Below are 19019 nucleotides of genomic sequence, written 5' to 3'. Positions count from 1 at the left end.
GTTAAACTGGGAGGAGCAGTGCAGGAGCCTTGGATAATTTTGAGGAGGCTCCTGGAAGCAGCCTTCAAACCAACAGAAAAGAGTAAGCCATTCACACAGCAAAGAAAACCCTTCGCTCTCAGCTGGGCTTGGGAACATACTTTGTGTCTCCCTTATTACTCCCTTAAAAACAGATCTTTTCCTTCTTCTCCTTCCCTCCCACCTTCTCCCATGGCCCCACATTCTCTGCCTTCCCTCTGAGATGTGGCAAGAGGGACTGGAAGTTCGCAGGGCCGTGCTGGGTCTGTTATTCTGTGCTCGTATGTCAGATGTGGCCTCTGATCTTGAGGGGCAGCAGCGCTCACTTATTGGGAGAGGTCTCCTGTCCCCCTCGCTCCTTACAGCTCAGGGTGGCACTAGGCTGTCCCCAACCCTAGTGTCTTCTAGGCCAGATGGAACCACTGGGAGTCCCCTGACAGATTTGGCCAGCCTGGCCATGGCTCCCATGACTACAGGGAGTGAGTGCCAGGGCAGGGAAACTGGCTCGGGCCATTTGCTCCTGCATAGATTAGCTCTCAGGGCATCCAGAATCATAAATACCAATGTGTCCAGTTGGCAGTCAGCCAGTGGGTAGAGCTCTCAGAGGCTGCACATCAGAGAGACAGAGCAGGAGTGGCAGGTGAGGAATGAGCAGAAGCTCCACTCGGCACTTTGGCATTAGAGGTGCTCCCAGCGCAGTCTTCCTCTTTTAGGAAGAAGGGCTTGGGGACTGGGCATGGGTAGTGCACCTGTGTGTGGATTTGGGGCTTGGTGTTTCATTCTAGAACTCAACTGTGGTCTTATCTGCCCCATAAGCTGGGTACTTCCTAGAGGCAGGGGTTGCATTTATCTATTTTCAATCTACTTTCTCTGTTCCTCTCTTGGCACACACTCTGAGGATGTATGACAAACTCCTAGCTCATCCTTCACACAACAATAGAAATAGCCTCCCTTCTTTCTGGCTTCCATAAGTAAAATCCCTTAAACCTGCAGCTGGGGGCTGGCAGCAGGTCCTCTTTTGAGGTGTCTGCCTTGACTATCCCTGGGTAACACAAATGCCAGTGTCCGGAGAGAAATGAGCCAGGCAGCAGCATTGGCTCCCCAGTGCCTTCTCATGGCCCGCGAACCAGGGTATGGGCAGATCATGTACTAAAGCTGGAGGGATGCCCAGTCTCAGGGTCTGGCAGGGCTCTGGGCTCTGGTGCCAGAGAGGCGAATGGAGAAGGAGGAAGGAAGGGACGGCGCCAGGAGCTGGGGTTGGCAGCTCCCTCCGGAGGAGACCTGGGGATGCCCTCGAGTGTCCAGGAGGCTGGTGACCTGCCAAGTTTGGGCAGACAGGGAGACGTGGGAACCTAGGGAAGTGGGGCGCGGGGCAGGAGGCCCGGTCAGGGCAGTTTGCAGAGGCGGGAATTTACCCCTAGTGGTCGCTGCGCGGCTCGCAGCCCCCGCCCGTTGGCTTTGGGAGCCCGGCTGTACCACATCCCGGCTCCCGCAGGGGGAGCGACGGCCACGGCGGCGCCTGGCGGCGGGCTTCGGAGACAGCAGTGCGCCGCGGAGCGCAGCCTCTCGCAGGCTGCTAACGCAAGGCCCCGCGGCGCGGAGGCCAGCGGCGCCAGGCGAGGGGGGAGGTGCGGCTCCAGAGCCTTCCCCGCACACCCCTACGCCCCGTGGTAGGAGCCCGGACCCAAACAAAGGCGGGCGGCGAATAAAAGGCGGCCGCGGCGCCGAATGCTCTGGGTGGCACGCTGGGGACTAGAATACGCATCAGGCGGTGAGCGATCAGTGCGCTCTGGAGCGGAGCGGGGAACCCCGGCCTCCTGCAGCTCTGAAGAGCATTTCCCTGCTTCTCCCGCGAGGAGACAAGTCCACACGGCAGAGTAGCCTGTTCCCTCGGCCCCTCCGACGTGCCTCCCTCCTGTGCCAGCGGCTCGGGGGGCTCAGCTTAGCCAGCCGAGGTGAGTGCGACGGCCGCTGGGCGCCATCCGGGTCGGGACTGGGGGATGCATTGCTCGGAGGAGGGGGGGCAAGCCCTTTGCACCGCCCTCACCCCGGCCTGCGCGGGGCTCTATGTGAAGTTCTTCCGCTGTTCAGCCAGCCTGGGATGCGGGCCTTGGACCCCTCGGGAAAGCGGGCTGATTGGGGGCAGAGCCCAGAGCTAGCCCCTGCAGCCGAGCTCCAGCTCCGCACCAACTCCCCGCGGGGCCTGAGCAGCCTCGGTCTGCACCGACCAGTTTGATGTCCACAAACGGCGAGGCTTCCGACCTCTAGCCCCCTGCTAGTCCCCGCGGGTGGATGACTGATTCCGTAAAAGTTGAGCGTCAGTCTGAAGCCGCCCGGGATCAGGCTTTCGCCCGGGCTAGAGCACAGGGAGGGGACTGGAAAAGGTTAAGGACCTCCTCTCCATTCACTCTCTACCTTAGCGCACTCGTGCTCTTGGCGGGATATTTCCCAAGTCCTAGGACCCAATTAACCTGACAGCTGGTCCAGCCGGTGCGCAGGAGCTCTGGGGCAGACCAGGCGGGCGGTGGAAGCTGCGCCCTGCCGAGAACTCTAGTGAGGGTGGAGGTGGGGTGGGCAGCCGGGCAGTGGTGGCCCTGAGGGTCTGGGGAAGAATCTGGGCGCGAGTGGCACCGACTCCTGTGAGCCAACCTCGCCGCTGGGAGAACTTTTCCAAACTCCCTGGGGGCTAAAAAGGCGCCTCCGAGGAGATGTCCTTTCCTCAGCCCGTCTGCTCCACAGCTGGACCGAGCTTCTCGAGGTTCCTCCTGAGACTGGGCGCCGGTTCCCGCCCAACCATGACAGGGGCTAGTACCGCGGACAGCGCCTCGAGGCGGCCTTGGCGACTCAACCCCCGAGCGCGCCCACGGACCGAGGCACACACAGACCCACATTCCATGCGCACACTCACACCGCAAAACACAGACCGGCAAACAAGCCCCACACAGATTCACAGTCCACTCACGCAATATACAACCACCCACATTCCACACCATCCGTACCCAGAGGGAAGATCCACGCGCACGTGGACAAACACACATCTACCCACAAGCACCAGCAAGCCGGGCAGTATCTTCACTGCTGTCTCCGGACATCTGACTAAGCCTCAGGCTCCACAGCTCACCTCTTGGTGCTCACAGGGATGCCCAGTGACTCACAGAGTCGCTCAGGCTCTCTTGCGCAGACTCAGGCCCCACGCTCACGCACACACATTCTTTGGGGGAAGCATCGGGCCACCAAGCAAACCCTCCCCCTACCCCAATGCAGACTTCGTCAGGAACCAGGGGATCTGCCAAATGGAGGGAGTAGCCTGGCCCAGTAGAAGCTGTGAGCAGAAGCCCAGCCTTACAGAATCTTGGTATTAGGCTCAGAGTCCATTTTGACCTCAGCTCACCACCCTCATGCTTACTCCCTCTCCTTACTACAGACAAATCTCCTACAGCCAAGGTCCACACCCATGTCTCTGCATCATCCTTTGCTTGCACTTTCTGTCTCTTTGTTTCCCTGCTGTGTTCCCCTCCCCCATGTTTATCTCCCCCCATCCCCTTTGTCTTTCCCAGTTCCTCTTTCCCAGCTGCCTTCACTCTCTCCCCAAGTTTCCTGCAGCCTGGGTCTAATCCAGTTGGTCTTTGCATCAGTGCAGGAATAGCTGACCCTTAAGGGAAGCTGACTCCCAGCAGACTCCAAGCTCCCATACCTCTCTCTATGGAAGTCTGGTCCCCCTCACCATGGGGAGCTTCTGCCCCCTCCCCGGGAAAATCTCCAGAGCCAGATGCCCCAGATCCTTCACAGTCTCTCCAAGGGCCCAAGATTCTTCAGTCCTGGAATTTCAGCAAGCCCCCATCCCCTGGGGATTTTGAAGGATTTGTTACCCATGCCCTTCAACGCCTCTCCTGCTACTGCCCTTAAAATCCAGAGACCAGGTTGAAAGAGGAAAAGTCACAGAGTGATGTGGTGGGAGGAGCACTGGAGTGGAAGTGGGGGGACCCGGGTCCTATCTTAGCTCAGCCACAGACTCCCTAATTGTCTTCTCTGAGCTTTGGGCTCCCCCATCTACACAAGGACAGGACTGGTTGAGGTGACTTTCAAGGGTCCCTGTTTGGTCCTAATAATTTAAGATACTGACTTTCCCCAGAGTCTCTTGAGTGTGGGTGGGGTTGAAAATTGTAATTCAACCCCCAGAGCTTATGGTATCCCTTCCTCAGAGCACTCATCCCTGGTAAAGCCATCCTGTCCCCTGAGTGATGATGTTCAGATGATTTCCTTTATAAGACCAGAGATGTCAAGTAATTTTCTTGAGGTCACACCACTGAAGTGCCATCTCCATTGGGGCAGGCACTGATTCTGTCAGTAAATCCTCTGCATGAACCACTGGTTCTGCTGGTGAATAAATGAATGAACGAATGAATGGATGAATGAATAGATGAATCCAGACTAAAACCTGGGTCTCTTGATCCTCAGAATCTGGGAATTACGGTTTAAGCCTGTTTTTTTCTGATAGTTTAGGCTTGTTTCCCTTGTCTCTTTATTTCCCCTTCCATTAGCCTGCTCATTCAAAGGCAGAAGGAGTTCTCTGAGTTAAGACCCTTCCTCCCTTAAGGCAGACTCTGGGCTGGTTGTAAATGACCACTGAGAAGGGACTAGCTTTAGCTTTAGCCCGGCCTGGTGGGTAAAGGTTTGGTAATCAGCTCCAAGTCCTTAAGACTCTACCATGTAGGCTGTCCATGGGCAACTGCCCAGGATCCGAGAATAGGAAGGAAGATCATCATCGCTACCATTTGGCTGAGCAACCACTTCTCACAGCCCCATGAGCTGGGTACTGCAAAAATCACCTTTACAGATGAGCAAAGCAAGATTCTGAAGGATGAGATGGTTCCCCTAAGGGCAATCAACCAGCCCACTGTCAGTCATAAAAATAGGCACCCCAGAATGGTGGTGGCAGTGGTTGATAATAACATTAGAGGTGTTGATAATGGTTCTAGCATTGTTGTGATTGGAAACTCAGTGAGACTGGCCTCTTTGGTTCCCTTCCTCCTCTTTGAAATGATTTTCTACCTGAACCTCTTATACTCTTCCCCCACCCAAATATGGAGAAACTGAGGGCTGGGACAGTGAGGCAGGTGTGTCTGATCATCTGTCACTTATAGCTGAGGAAGAGGGCATGTCAATTGAAATTCTCCTCCTCCTGCCTCCCTCCTCCTCCTGCCTCCCTCCTCCTCCCCTGAGCATGTATCCTGCCAGAGGAGCCAGAGCAGTGTCAAAGTCTGTCAAAACACCCTTCCAAGCTGGGTTCCAAACGCAAAGCCCAGGGAAAATAAATAAAGAGGGCAGTGTTGGCCTGAAATAGAAGCATGCACCAACTCACAAACATGCATGTTTTCCAAAAGTTGCATTTCACGGGCAGACAGTGTGGCTCACGCTCCAGCTGCTTGACAAAGGCTGGAGGCATGGCTGCTGCCAGGACTGGTCCAGGGAAGGTGGCAGAACCTCCCTTAGTGAGCTCACTCCCTGCCTGGCCATGGGAGACCAGACGGCCGCTCCTGCTCCTCACCAGCTGGAAGGTACAGGGGTGGGAGGACTGCGATTAATGTGTCTGTGTGGTAGTCAGAGCTCTTTGGAAGTGGGCATCAGAAAAGGCTGATGGCCTTGGTTCCTCTGCCTCACAGTGGGAGTGGCTGGCTTGTAATGACAATCCTGATCATAATAGCCGCCATTTGTTGAGTACCTACTACGTGCCACGTACTAAGCATTTACACGTGCTGTCTCACTTAACCTCGCAGCCATCTCATGGCATATGGAGTGTTATCCCCCTTTAATATATGGTGAAGCCGAGCTTCAGGGAAGTAAAGAGGCTTGCCCAAGTCCACGCAGCTAAAAGAGGCGAAGTTAGGATCAGATCTTGATCTGAATGAAGCAAGAGCCCCTGTTTTGTCTAGTACTCTGCATTGTTTCTCTTATTCATTTATTCATTCATTCAATACACATTTTTTTGTCAAGAAACCCCCTTATGTGATGATTTTCAAAAGAATGTGAATTCCTTTGCTAGCTGGGCCAGAGGTGAAGGGCAGTACCGTCACCTGTGTTTAGCTCTGGTCACCCCAGGATTGATACCTGAGGCTTCGGAGCTGGGGCTGGGGCTGGATGCTTTACCTTTGCATCTTGGGCTCTGTCCCAACCACGAGAGCCCAGCTCTGTCTGTCTCGGGGGATGGGCTCTGGTGGGATCCCCACTGTGAGGCTCGGACCATGAGAGACAATTTAATTTCATAAGAGGTCAGGACTGCAAGAGGCCTCTGCAGATGGGGAAGTTACTTCAGAGATGGCAATGAGTTGCCAGCATCACACAGCATGTTGGTAGCAGAGCCTGAATCTCAGACTCCCAGGCTGGCATGCTACATGGCTAGGCTACCCTCCTTGAGTGTGTGGGAAGCATCCAAATGGCTCCACTGAAGGGGGTGGAACAGATGCAGGCAGTAAGCGTAACACTTCTCATCCAAGAACTGGGGTGAAATGCAGCTGGTTTTCACTGCCAAGTCCTCTCCTCCACACCCCCTGCCTGACTGCACCCTCTGCCCCCTCTGCTGATCTGTCCTAGGTCTCCCAATCATCACTGTGAACAACACTAGCAAATATGAAACATTCTCCATGTGCCAGGCACTGTGCTAAAAGCTGTACGTACACTGATTAACTTAAGCCCCACAACAAGCCTGGAATTAGGTGCGTTTATTCCACTTCACAATTGAAAGACCTGAGCTGGAAAGGTTGATTTACTTGCCAAGGCCGCGCAGCTAGTAAGGAGGCAGGTGGAGCCCTGCTGAACCCCTACTTGCAGGTTTACTCTGGGGTTGAGGTGGGAGGTTTGGAACCAAAGCCAAGGGGAAGGAGGAGCTAATGGGCAGCAGTAGGCTATTTATATTAAACCTCCAGGCCTCGTCATGCTTGCTGGCACTGATGCCAGCAGAAGCTGAGCCCCTGCCAAAACCTGGAAGTAAGAAGCCCAGTGCGGAGTCCTGGGACCAACCTCCGCCGAACATTGGCCAAGATCAGGGTCTGGTATATTTCCCCCCGAGCTTGGGAAAGAACCTGCCAGGCATGCGGGACCCCTGGATAAGCCCTTAGTTCTGGCATCCTGCTTTCTCTTTGTTCCTCCCTCTGAGGGAACCAGACTGGGAACCTGGGCAATTTAGAAAGGGCCGTTGGGTAGAAGTTTAGGGTCTTGCTGTATCAGTGAGCTTGACCATTGGGAATAAGGAGGTATGTAGGGACGATGGGAAGGACTGGCTTGGATTTAGATGCCAGCAGGTACCATCCAGGTCCCTTAGAGGGGCTGATCCTTGGAACTAGGGAAAGAAGTCCTGGGAGGCAATGTCCAGAGGCTGAAACCTCCTCTACCAGAAAAAAGATTTCTCCTTAATCCCCCATCCCACAAGCATCTGCCTGAACAGCCACACTGTGTGCCCCACTGCATGCAGAAGTGGAAAAGCCTTGGCCTCTGTCCTTGTAGATTCCACCAGAGTCTCTCTTCCCTGCCCCAGCACCTCCTGCCTGGACCAGAGGCAATGGATGATAAGCGATAGCTCACCCAGGCCCCCCCTCCCAGAAGTAGGAGAGGGACCCAGGTGTCTCTGGGGGCTCAGAGAACATGATCCCGGCAAGTGGTCATTCCGTGGTGAGGAGGAAGTTTCCTGTGGGTGGTGCCTGTGGAACACCTGGGTGCCCTCCCCAGCTTGATGTCTTGGTGGGAGAGGGGTGTGGTGGGAAGGCTCATCCCCGCCCAGCCATCTGCCCGAGGCACCCAACACACCTACTGGCACCTGGACAATGCGTCCTTTGCCAAATCTTGTTAATAGAGGAGATATGACTGCCAGCTGGAAGCCACTCTTGCCATGAAGGAGAGTGTGATGATCTTCTTGTCTCGGGGAGAGGCAGCTTAAATGGGTCTTGGAACAGTTGTGGCAACCTGGTGTTCCTGGGGCATTTGGGATGTTTGTGTTTCACCCCACCCCCCCACTGGTATTGGCCTTTGCACTGTCCTGGGGGATTTCTTAGCCAGGAGAGTTCCACAGGGCGATCACCCCAATGATAACCATCACGATAATTATGACCAACATATTTTTGCCTGTTTACTACCTGCCAGGCTCTGGGCTTAAGAGCTTTAGAGGTATTATCTCATTGCATCCTCATGCCTGCTGTATGAGACAACTACCATTATTATTCCTTTTAAGGATGAGAAATGTGAAGCACAGAGAGACTAAGCAGTATTCCAGTAAGCCACGGAGATAGGACTCAAAGCCCGGCAAGGGTGGAGGCGGGGCCACCAGCACAACCATCACCATGATTGGGGCCCATGCTTTGGCCTTTATATTAACTTGATTTGGGTCTTTACAGACGAGTATGATTGAAATCAAACAACCTTTTGGATCCTTCAGTAATCTGGATAATTTGTACACATGGGCTCAGGCTGTGTCCTGGTTGACAGGGTGATGTGGATTGGCCTTTTGCTTCTTGAATACCAAGCCACCCAACAAGATCACTTTTCAGCTATCCAGATGTGGGCAACATCTGGCTGGCAGGCAGGGCTTTTCTGGTTTTCATCCAGAAGTTTCCCTTTCTCACTCCATTTAATACAGCTGGGACTTGCATCCCTCCGGACATAATCATATGTGTGAACTTTCTGGTTGAGAAGTATCTGCTGGTTTTGAAAACTCCTTCCCTTCTCCAACCAGAGAAGCTGGAAGGAGGCTGGTTGATGAAGGGTATGGCAAGCTAGTAGTTGCTGTATGTTCCCTGCAAGCGTTCCTGACTTTGTGACCCGGTCTTCCAGAGGCTTTGAGTGGATGGTCCCAGAATAAGACAGTCGGTAATCTGTGATGAACAGGGGCACGTCAGTCAAAGGGCGCTCTTGCGCATTAATGAGCGTGAGAATAGATCCGGGGTGGGAATGTTCATGGAGCCTTCGGGAGGAAAGGAGTTCAAGACATCACAAAGTTAAGATAATGTGGATTTAATAGAAAGTCCTTATTTTCTATAGCAAGCACCAGCAAGTTAATGAATTAAGATGATGAATGAAGGAATGAGTAAATGAATGTGTAAATGTAGAATTGGTGAATGCAGCTGATGGACTTTGACAGCCAGAGCCTGGGTTTGGCAGGACCTGACCCCAAGTACTGACAAAGTGAAGAATTCTGTTCTTGTCCCCTGGCACACCCTTCACTTCAGGGTCAGGGACCCTGCCTTTTCGCTGCATACTTTACCCTCACCCTGTTCTGCAGGACCCTCTGGTCACTGGGCTCCTCTGGCTCCTCGCCATTGCGGGGGCCAGAACCCAGAAGACTGCAAAGCTGATGGAGGCTGCAGCCCCAGCACCCTGAAAAATCTGCAGTCCTCTTCACCTTCCCAGCTGCTCCCCTAGTCCTAAGCCACTCCATCTTCTCTGTTATCACACTTCTGTGTCCTGATCCTTTGAGGACTCCAAATGACAGAACTGGGAAGTACCTGAAAGCTCAGTGAGTCCAGCTCTCCCATTTGACAGAAGGGCAAACTGAGGCCCAGGGAGGAAGAAAGGCCACAAGCAAATAGGAGACAGAACCCCACTATTGTGGGAGGATTTGGAGAGAGATCCTACGAAACTTCAGCTAACACTGCATCACTGAGCAGGGAAGGGGTGGGACAGAAAGGGTCTGAGATTCTTAAGCCCAGGTAGCTTCACTGGGTCTTTCTTGGCCTCTGGGGCCAGGAGCAGCAGTTCTGAGTTTCTGGGGTCCTGAATCTCCCAAGCATTTTCTGGGAAAGGTAGCAGAGCTGGGAAGGGGTGGGTGTTACTTGGAGGTCTGCCCTGCATCTTGGGCCCATTGCTCCAGCAGAGCAGCTCCGACACTCAGCTCCTGTCTCTGTAGGCAGCTGCACCATCATGCAGGGCGGGCTGAAGCTGAGGGCCAGTGTCAGACTCTCCACCTTGTCAGAGGACCTCTGTGCTGGCCCCAGGCATGGAGGGGTACTGAGTGCACCTTCTGGACTGACCTCTCTCTCCCCATAATATGTACCTGAGCTGTCAATCAGCAGGGTAGTCAGGAAGCCCTTCCCCAGGGCCACTGGTCTGTTCAGACACGGAAAGTGCATTTCCACCTGGACACCCAAGATGATGAAGCTGGATGTCAGTCCCTGATGCTTCTTCTCTCCTCCCTTCCTTGCAGCCAGGGTTGTGCCAAGACTGCGGCCAGAATGACTTCTGGGGGCAGCCCCTGGGGTCAGAGTGGGAGCAACATGTGCAGACGCCAGTGGGGATTAGGAAGGCTGACTCCAGAACTCCAAGAATTTTCCAACGTGTGAGACTCAAAGAAAATCTAATACAGTGAGATGAGTACTGAGCTTATCAGAATTTAGATTCAAATAAATCCTTTTACTTCTTTTAGCCTCAGTTTTCTTGTTTGCAAATTGGAAATAATTCCCAAGACTAGAAAACCTGTATGAAAATGGTCTTCAGGCTGTAAGCTGCTACAGAGATGCAGTATCATGCAATCCCCCAGGACGAGAGAATCAAGGACAGGATTGAGGCCCTGGCTTGGGGACACAAGGGCCTGAGCAGCCGCCAGCATCTCCTTGCTGTGCTTCTTTCCTTCCACAAGCCCAGGTGGCAGGGGCTGGGGGAGCCCCAAGTTCTAAGGCTTCTCACTTTCTATCCAGATAGTAGGGCTGGGTGCACAGCCCCATCCTAGGGCTCCAACCCAAACCAGTTGTGGTGGGTTCAGTTCCTTGCATGGTCTGCTTTTAGCTTCCAATTTACCCTCAAGCTTCTCTTTTGTGGTATGGGACCAAGAAGAGTCTTGCAATGTCCCCAGACCCACGGCTGTGGTCTGGGTGTGCCGGGGGGGAAGGAGGAATAACTGTCTCGGGAGCTTTCCCCAGATCTAAGAACTGGCAGGTGCCCACCTGCTGCGTCCCATCGAAGCTGACGGCGCCCGGCCAGCACACACTATTTGGCTGTTGCTGCTTCTTGGCTTGATGTTACATCAGGACCCACCCTGTGTTCCCCCTCCCCCACCCAGTTACACAACAGCTTCTGAATGGGATGAAGGGGAGCCCTTTCCCCTTCCTCTGCCTCCCCATCTTGGGCAGCAGCTGAGAATCAGAGGTGGGGAGTTTAGAGAGCATCTCCCCCCACCCACCACCTGAGGGATGGGGGACCACCATCCAGCGGTGCTAAGTGACTTGTTCTGGGTAACACAACAGGCTGGTGGCAGAGCAGGTCCCCACTCCCAGCCTCCAGGGCCACTTCTGCCCCAGGCCCCCATCCCCTGCTAATGCCTCCTCTGTCCCTGAGCTTGAGCTCAAAGGAAGAGCTGGCTGGAGCCAGAGCGGAGATGCAGGGGGAATTGTTTTACATATTTGTTAATCGGGTCTCAGAGAGAGAAGGGCCCTGAGCTCATCAGCCAGAAAGGAATCCAATTTGGCTTTTATGGCCATTGTTATTGGTCATATTTTGTGGGGATGTTTTTCATTTTTTTATTAATCTAGCAGTCTGGGGGCTGGGGAGCTGACTGGATGCTTGGCCCAGCAGGCCCTCCTGCTCCCACAGAATTCTAGGCAGCAGCCAGGATTTGGGACTGGGGATGGGGGAGAGGTGGTGCGAGGGGGTGGCCTGGACAGGTTGACCAAGGCACGCACTGAGGGTTTTCAGGATGTTTCTGATCCTTGGGTGAGGGGGCCTGGCTGTATTTCACGGGTTCTGTAAGTATTGCTGGTTTTATTAAGCTTTTATTATCTTTTCCTCAGAGATGCAAGAATTCTTGGTGGGCAGGCCTGATGGGTCTAGGCCATGAGGCCTGAGTTGTGCAGGTAGAATGGGGTGGGGAGTGAGGCGGGGACAAGAGTGGGTCGGTGGGTGGAATCCCTTTTGGCAGTGGAGCAAAGTGGCCGAAAGGAGGGGCTCTGAGTCCGGTCTGCAGAGGCTCAGATCCCAGCCCCACTCCTGCGAGCTGCCTTGTGGCGCTGAGGCTGGATCAGACTGGCACAAGCAAGTAAATCACCCAGGGCCGGGCACACAGCAGTGCCCTTGCATGGGGCCTGGCAGGGAGTAAGCCACTGGCCGTCTGTTTTCTTTCCCAGCCTGGCCCCGCCCCCACCAGGAAGAGTGGGTTGGCAGATCTGGGCAGCCTGTGTGTGCTCCTTCTCTGGACGTAAAATCCTGTTCCTGGTCCAGATGCCATCATTTCTTCCCTCCTCATGGCTGGAGGAAGAGGCGCTTTGAGGAGTGAGCCCCGGCCAGAGGCCCAGGAACCAGAGTCTGTCCTCAGAGCCAAGGAGTAGGACAAGCCTGAGGAGAGGCTAGCGCGGGCTCCAGCAGGGGGAGCCCCCAAAGGCAAGGTCACCTGCTGGAAGAAGCTACTGGGAACTGGGGAGGGTGGCCAGGGCATCAGAGTCTTTCAAAGACTAGTCCTGGACCACCTGCCAAAGAACCACCTGGAGAGGTGGTGTAAATACAGGTTCCTGGGCTCCTGATTGACTGAATCTAGTGTCTGGCTCAGGAGTTTGTATTTTAACAAGTGCACCCAGTGACTGATCTGTGTTGAAGTCTGAGGGCCGAGGTAGCGGAGAATGAAGAGTCAGCTCCAGCCGACTTGCAGACCTGCCCACAAGCGAGGGCCGGGTTTGGGGCTCTTCCCAACTTTGAAGCCCATCATGACCATACCAGCTGCTGTGACTCAGCAAGCAGGGTGTCACCACCCCATTTTAGAGGCGAGGAAACTGAGACTTGCCCAAGACACCCAGCTAGTGGCAGAACCAGTGTTCAAACCCAGGTCTGTCACTCTTTCTCCCTGAACATCAGGCTCTTGGTACCTGATTTCCCTCTTGGTGTTGGGGGACCAGTTCTATTCCACTGAGCCCACCAGAGAGAGAACACGTGGAATGGGGGAAATTTAGGCTGTCATGACCATTAATATTGGGTTCCTCTGGCGCTGGCTGGGACGTTTCCCCAGGTGATATATTGATGAGAGCAAAGCTTGTTTGCTTGATATATATTGAGCTGTGGGCTTATGAGTCAGTGCCCAGTTTCCTCACCAGCTGTCAGCCTGGGGAAGCCAGCCGTCCTTCATGGGCTCCATCTCCACAGCCTGCCCCTCTCTGAGAAATGAGGGGCAGGGACAGGCTCACCACAGAGCCCTCGCCCAGCTGCCTTTCCCCTCCCAACCCATCTAGGCTCCCAATAAATAAGCCCAGATTTCCTTTGCAAGGGGGAGGTGGTCATGTATATCCATCTGAATATCCTGCCCCCTGCTGGCAAATTTAGCCAGCAAGAGTGGTATTTTTAGTGGGTAGGAGGTCTGATGGTGCAAATCTATGGATTTGGAGGGCATTCCCTGAATTGCCATTTTCATTTGAGATTCTGGATAGGACTTGGGGCTTCTTGAGAGAAGTCTCCAGAAGGGTCCTAGGATCTAGCTGCCAGGATGGGGCTCCCTGCTTCACTTGCACTTTCCCTCTGGGGAAATTCTATTAGTGAGGGTTCTCCTAAACAGAATGAATAGGATGTAGATTATGTAGGTAGGTAGGTAGGTAGGTAGGTAGATAGATAGATAGATAGATAGATAGATAGATAGATAGATAGATAAAGATAGATAGAGGCACTGAGAAGTTGAGGCATCTCAAGGTCTGCAGTTGGTAAGCTGGGACCCAGGAGAGACGATGATGTAAATTTCTGTCTAAAAGCCAGCAGGCTCGAGACCCAGGAAGAGCCGCTGTTTCAGTCTGAATCTGAAGGCTGGAAAAGACCAATGTTCCAGTTCAGGCAGTGAGCAGAAAGTGTTCCCTCTCACTCAGCCTTTTTATTCCATTCAGATCTTCAACTAATTGAATGAGGCCACTCACATTCAGGAGGGCCATCTGCTTTCCTCAGACTGTACCTCCAGAATCACGTTTGGTCAAATGTCTGGGCCTCCCATGGCCCAGGCAAACTGACACATAAAATCAACCATCACACCTATGTTTCCCTTGAAGGGAAGGCCAGGTTTGTGAGACTGGTGGAGACTTCTTTGCATCATGCCCCGAGCTACTGCCTACTGAAAGCAGAACTGCTGAGACCTGAGTGATTTCAGGTCTTATGGGGATACTGCAGGCTTGCTATAGGGCAGTGGGCTTCTTCAGTGAGTACTGACACCTCGGCTCTCAAGGAACTCAAGGGCTGCTTAGAATGGCAAGAAGAGTGTGGGCTTCTGGATTGGTAGACCTGAGGTTCAAATGCTAGCTCCACCCCTTATTAGCTGTGTGACCACAAGGGAGCCACTTAACCTCTCTGACTGTTTATTACTCTGTAGAATGGGGATGCTTATAACGCCTCCCTTGCGGGGCTGATGAGAGTAGGAGAGAGGGTACTTGCACATAGTAGACGCTAATTATTATGTTACGATTATTTTCATGGGTGTCAGAGTTTCTGCATCAAGCCAGCTGGGCTTTTGGCTTCACCCCATCCGTGTGATTTTTAACCCAGTTTTACCACCATGTCTCCAATGTTTCTGCAGCCTCCCGGCCTGAGATGGAGTACCCAGCTCTGCGAGAAGAATTTGGAATTCTGGATGGCAGGCGCGTAGCTGGGGCATACAGAGGGTGGCCGACTCTCAGAAGACAGGGTATTAGGATTTAGGATAATGAAGTCTAGGAGGGACCGAGCCCTCCTCTTTCCTTTCCTCTCTTCTCCACCTCAGATGAGCTGAATCCACCAAAGAGGCAGATCATGACCAGGGAGTGGAGAAAGGTACAACGTCTCCACTCCTGCACGTCAGGAGGAAACGGAGTTGTTTGACTCAAAATATCTCATTTTGAACTTCTGCCCAAATCTCTCAGCCTAGGGTAGGAGAGTCAAAGACCCCAAGATGTTTCGAAGGACCAGAGCTGAACCAGGGAAGCAAAACACCCTGAGACAGGAAGAAAAAGCTGATGAGCTCCAATTGCCGTTAAATTATATATACATATACGTGTTTTAAGCCGAATCTGCATGGCTAATGTGATTTTTTGATTACATTTTAATAGTCTGCCTGGGATGGGGGAATGCAGAACGAGGAGTTCTGCCACCCTTTGTCAGAAGGAGGGAAGTCGTAAACAGGGCTACAGGCAGACTCTGGCATGGGGCCACATCCCCAGGAGCCATTCTGGAGAAGAGCAGGGCCCAGTGGGGGGCTTAGGGGGTGTCTTTGAGGCAACACCACCTCCCACCAAAGCCCGATTCTGTCTAGATGGGGAAGTCCATCTGGCTTGTGGCTTAAAGAATGCTTCTTTCCTAGACCTTAAAAATAGCTTCTTTATGTTGGCTCTTCGGGTCCACATGTCATCTTCCCCAAGCCTGGTTGTTCCCTGGGACTGCCAAAAACTGCCCCCAGAATCTGGTGATGGAGCAGACTCAGCACTCCTTTGAGCCAAGAGTCCTGGCTCTGCCATTGAAATATGACCTTGGGTAAGTCCCTTCTCTTTGCTGGGTTTAGTTTCTCTAGCTGTGAAATGAAGGAGTTGGACCAGGTGTGCTTTGATGCCCCTTCTGGGTCCAATGAGCCATGATCTACTTTATGCTCATTTTAAAGACCCCTCTCTCCATCTCAGGGTAACAGAAGATTCCACCCTCACTCAGCTGTTGGGCATTGGCCACCTCCCTCTCTCCCCAGGTCCTGCTTTCTAACCAGGATCTCTCCTGCTGCAACTTGAGCAATTCGCCTTGCTTCCTCTCCTTGGAGGACAGAACCCTCCGGCCTCCCTTGCTTCTTATAGAAACTCCTCTAAGAGTTGAAAGTTGTTAGCAAAATCTCTTCTACACACATATACACATGTCCTATTTTAAAATAACATTTATTTCTGATTCTAAAAATAAGGCTGTACCTGACCATTATAGAAAAAATTGGAAACAGACAAGTATAAAGAAGAAAATAAAAATCACCCATAATCCTCCCAGGCAGAGATAACCACTATTAATGAGTTTTTAAAAGTATTTATTTATTTATTGTTTGTTTGTTTGTTTGTTTTTGTTTTGGGGGTAATTAGATTTATTTATTTAATGATTTATTTTAATGGAGGTACTGGGGATTGAACGCAGGACCTAGTGCATGCTAAGCATGCACTGTACCATTGAGCTATACCCTCCTCCATTAATGTTTTTTTAATGCATATATATGCAGATTTTTTTCTGTTATAAAATTGGGATGATGCTACACATAGGCCCTTGGGTTGCCCCAAGCCTGGCCCTTGGAACTGAGCCAGGTTCTTTCTTAAAAGTCTCCCCAGAGCCTACTGTTCCCTTTTAGATGACTGCCCCCACTTGCTTTTCCCAAGAGGAGGGAGACCCTGTTCCATGGATGTGTGTCCATCTTCGTTCATGGGCTCCTGGGAGGCCCAGAGTTAAATTCTGACTATCTCTGAGTGTGTGCAGGTGACAGATGGAGAGGGAGGGGGAGAGCACATACGCCGGCCGTTAAGCAGGAGCACCTAATGGGAGATCACAGAGGCATGATCACAGTCCTATTTCGGGCTCTTTGTCTGAACCAGTGACAGGTATCGAAGAAGCCATCCTTATCTCCTTTCCACGGAGCAGCTGGAGCTCTTCACTAAGCTAATCAATTCCCATCATTTGAGAGAGAAAGGAAAACAAATTTGCTATTTGCTGCCCATCCTGGGGAGGGACCTGAGGAGGTGGTTGCCGAGGGAGGCATTGGTGTCAGACCCCACATGCCAGCCAGGCTGCCCTTGGTTTGGTGGAGTCTCTCAGACTGTATTCACCCTCCTTGGCCTGCAGAGCAGGGTTTCTCAGAAATTCTGGGGTTTTCACAGCTGGAGGGACCTCGGCTTTTGCCGTCCCACTGCCCCATGGGGGAGACAGGGCACCAAGAGGACACGGGACATGCCCAGCGCCACACAGAAAGTTGGAGGATGAGCCAGGCCTGGAGCCATGTCAGTCACCCACCAGTCTGGTGGGATTTTCCACGTGGCATCTTTTCTTTCCAGGAGGAGACCGGGAAGGTGGGCATGGAGGCTGGGGGGAGAGGGCGGGGCAGTAATAGACAAATAACTCAGCAGGGCCACTTCCTGCTCATCCATCTCATACTCCCCAAGATCCCCGCCAGCCGAGGCAGAAGAAACCATATTCTCTGCCCAACGCTTATACTGTTTGGTGTCTGACTACCCTCTGTCCAGGGGAAAGTTCTACCTAATATCTAACCAAGCTTATTCAGAGATTCCTTTTCCTTCTTTCATTTAACAAATATCTGCTAAGCACTGACCAGCCTCCCTCTCCCAGGGGTATTTTAGGCCATGGGAATGCAGCAGGGAACACAACAGCCAAGGCCCTGCTCCCTTGGAGTTCATGTCCACCGGGCTGTGGGGCTCTCATTGGGAGGCAGAATGGCTACGTTCAATTTTCTGGTCACTTAAATCTAGCAAGTGCTGTCTGCAGGGCAGGGCACGGACTCACACCTATGGGACAGGGTTCCATTGAAATTGTCCAGTTACCATTTCTATGGAACAAACTATCCCAAAGCTTAGTAATGTGTGACAACTGGTATATTATGTTCATGAGTTCTGTGGGCCAGGTTAAGGTACAGGAGAGGGTGGCTTAGCTTGACTCCACAGTACCTGGGCCTCAGCTGGGAAGACTTGAAGGCTGGGGGGCTGGAATCACTGGGGACATTTTCATTCACATGGTGGTTGATGCTGACTGTCAGCCAGGTTGTCAGCAGGAGCTCCTCCATGTGGTCTCTGTGTGGACTAGCTTGGGCTCCCTCACAGCATGGCAGCCGGATTCCAAGGCTGAGTGTCCCAAGTGAGCCAGGTGGAGGCTGCATCTCCCTTTTTATCTAGCCTCAGAAGGCACAGAGCACCACTCTGCTGTGGTCATAGCCCACCCAGGTTCAAGGAGAAGGAAGGCAGACATTACTTCTTGACGGGAGAAGTCTTAAAGTCACATCATGAGAAAAACATGTGAGATGCGAGATACTGTTGTGGCCATCTCTGGCAAATACAATGGGCCACATGGGCTTTTTAGGACTTCATAGCCTTTGGGGAGAAGCGGAGTGTACGAGAATAGTAGATGTCATTTCCCAAGCACTTAGACCTCCCAGGCACTGTGTATATCATCCAGCAATCTCTGTAGTGAGTACTGTTAGCCCTGTTTTACAGATGGAAAAACTGAGGCTCAGAAATGTCACACCGACCGCCCTAAGTCATACAGCTGGGTTTTGCATCCAAGTCCGTCTGCCTCCAAAACCACGGCTCTTGACACTCTGCTACACTGCCTCTCCCTCCCTAAGTAATTTTTACCCTCAAAGTGTGGTGAGAAGCTTAGACACGTAGCTGGGGGCAGGGACTGGGTTTCAGATCTGGGAAGGCTTGTTGGCAGAGGTGACACTTGAGCAAGGCCTTCAAAGATGTTTTAAACTTGGACACCTGGAGAAGGGAGTGGCATTCTTAGTGGAGTAGCATTGGGACAGAGGAGCCCCCAGGTCACCCAGGGAGTGCTGATGTGACTCAGAGCCTTTGACCCCCTCACACAGCAAAACTGTAAACTGTACCCTGGGCACGGCAGGCTGAGGCTGGGGGCCAGTGGATGGACTTAGTTTCCAGAAATACTGCAAAGGCAGCCCCTGCCCCTCTCCACCACATTACCATCAGCTTCCTCCTTCCGGAGCTGGGAGTGAGGTGAGGGTCCCACACACCCCCACCTCCATGTGCAGACTTGGGTTTGCCCTCTGGAGATGGGATGAGTCTGAGCTGCCTCTGGTTCACACCCATGAGCTTCTGCTAATACAAACTGGGCCTCAGAGCAGGTCCCCTCCACCAGCTCGTGTTAGGGCAACAGAAATGGGAACTTTAATTATTACCTCCATAGGAGTCTTGCATATTACAGGAGCAGCTCCTGTCCCTTCCTGGCCTCTCCCCCTTTCACGTCTTCCGCTCTTCTCCCTCCCACCCTTGGTCCCTCCTCACTCACTCTTCTGTTTCTCTATTTGCATCTGCGTCTCCAACTCCCGCCCC

The 19019-nt window shown here is 52.8% G+C and overlaps 1 protein-coding gene across 1 annotated transcript in view; it reads left to right on the top strand.

The window, feature by feature from the left end:
• Positions 1-1561: 1561 nt before the first annotated feature.
• Positions 1562-19019, top strand: part of DISP3 (dispatched RND transporter family member 3) — a 48695-nt gene continuing 31237 nt past the window's right edge. The window contains exon 1 of the mRNA XM_074377432.1: positions 1562-1973. The gene's annotated coding sequence lies outside the window, so the exon portion shown is untranslated. The remainder of the gene's footprint in view (positions 1974-19019) is intronic.

The sequence above is a fragment of the Camelus bactrianus genome, chromosome 13, assembly GCF_048773025.1.
Source record: "Camelus bactrianus isolate YW-2024 breed Bactrian camel chromosome 13, ASM4877302v1, whole genome shotgun sequence".
Lineage (NCBI taxonomy): Eukaryota > Metazoa > Chordata > Mammalia > Artiodactyla > Camelidae > Camelus > Camelus bactrianus.
The sequence above is the reverse complement of the archived record's forward strand: the minus strand, read 5'-3'. Positions and strand labels throughout refer to the sequence as shown.